We start from the raw sequence: 2193 nt of genomic DNA, 5'->3' as shown, positions 1-2193 counted from the left end.
TAACGTTGAATACCAGCAATAGTTCTATCATATATTTTATAATGTTGAATACCAACACTAGTTCTATCACATATTTTATAATGTTGAATACCAACACTAGTTCTATCACATATTTTACAATGTTGAATACCAACACTAGTTCTATCACATATTTTATAATGTTGAATACCAGCAATAGTTCTATCACATATTTTATAATCTTGAATACAAACACTGTTTCTATCATATATTTTATAATGTTAAATACCAATGCTAGTTATATCATATATTTTATAATGTTGAATACCAGCGCTAATTCTATCGTATGCTAATTACCAATGCTAATTATATCTAAATTTGGGCAACTTTTTTTTTCCAGATATCTTCAAGAATCATGTTTGATCAAAGTTTGTAAATAAACAGTGTGAAAATTACCACAAGACTTCAAGAAAAATATTATCTTTTTCTCAACATTTTGTGGAGAGCACTTCCGAAGAAAAACGTACAGCGAAACGTTGAGTATGTTTAACATTTTTTTTCTGAAGTATTATGGCCGTTTTCCTACTGTTAACTACATTGTAGTTCCTTCAGCTACTTATTGATTTTTGTTTTTAATGTTTTTCATGTCTGAATTAGGACAAGTATGCTTTACTATTGTGAGCAGATATTTTACATGTAGTGCGTTAAAATATGATGTTAAAATGTAATTCGACAACACTTCATTCAAAATGTTTTATGTTAAAAACTTCACGTAATGTTTTTATGGCAGGTGTTTCATGTCCGAAAGGCAACTACTATTTTTTTCTGAGATTTTAAAATTTTACAGACGTTATCCCATGTGATGAATATGCACCATATCTATAAAGAAATACTATTATTACCCATATTTTAACGCTATGCCTCAAGTTTTGTGTCAAGTTGTTTGGTTTGAAATTATACCCATCTTCCATCTAAACATTAACAGCAGTAGTTGAATCTACCAAATCATTTTCATCCAGATAACATACAAATAGGAAAATCATGCAATGCGTTTCTAAACCGATCAATGAACTACTAAAAAAAAGATTTATTTACCATTCGATTCACCACTTGTCACTGAGTTATATTGGTTTCGGAGAATCCACCCCTTACCAGTAACCTTGGGCAAGGGCAGATCGACAGAACAAGACTGGACTTATTGTAGTGGTGAATTGTATTAAATAAGTAGCATTAATTCTATATATTTTTCAAATCCTAAATAAATATAGCTTCACTGTGGTATGTAAAAGACAATTAGAATACCATACACACACAAGATGTATTTAGTTTAAAATCTTAATCTATCTGCCAATCTGTTTGTCTACATAACCGTTTTCCCACTTATCTATGCCGAATAGTCAAAGGATTGTGTAAAAACATCAAAAAGAATACAATTTATTCTCACAAAATTCTAATGGTTATTAAAGGAGCATGCTAAATGCCACCAAGAGCTTGTTTGTTTAATGATTTTTGTCGTTTTCAGTGTTTTCCTTTATCTCCGAGAAAACAGCTATCTACGTTATAGATGAATTCCCAACACCGTTAGTAAAGGAATTCCATCTGTTCATTTAATATACTCCGTCACATTCTAGAGTGAGCTATTAGGAAAAGAAGATCGTACAGAGTAAATGTTGAGTTGGGCGTGGCCTAGTCGTCAGCGTGCCAGGGTTATAAATCAGAGTAATAAAACTGAGCTTGTAACGGAATTAATCGAGAGTAAAAAAAAAAGTTTAACAAGTACGTACACTGCTCTCTCGTTTATTATTTATTTATTGAGGGACTTATAAAACACGTTAATATTACAGAAATTAATGGTTAATGTTTTGTAGTTCCCAAGAAAAGACAGAGGAATAGCTCCTTTTGAAAGAATAGGGAATGATATTGAGGCTTTGCAAGAACACTAAGACTTTTTAGACATAACAGTTAAGCCTTTAGAATGTGCATAAACTACAAGTACATTTTACTGGGCGTGAAAATGGTATTATGATTTGCAGTCGCATACTCAACCTGTCAGTTACTATGATGGAAAAACCATTCGCAGAATGGTAGGATTAAACCCAGAAAGTCTTTGTTTTTAAAGAAACACTTGCTATTGTTTCAAGTTTCAGTTTAAAAGTTTCAAGAAACTTCTAAATCTTTATTTAGAAATTTCTTACCTCTTATATTTAACTGTTATATATATATATATATATATAT

Source organism: Limulus polyphemus, unplaced genomic scaffold (genome assembly GCF_000517525.1).
Source record: "Limulus polyphemus unplaced genomic scaffold, Limulus_polyphemus-2.1.2 Scaffold3480, whole genome shotgun sequence".
Taxonomy (NCBI): Eukaryota; Metazoa; Arthropoda; class Merostomata; order Xiphosura; family Limulidae; genus Limulus; species Limulus polyphemus.
This window is presented reverse-complemented; position numbering follows the sequence as displayed.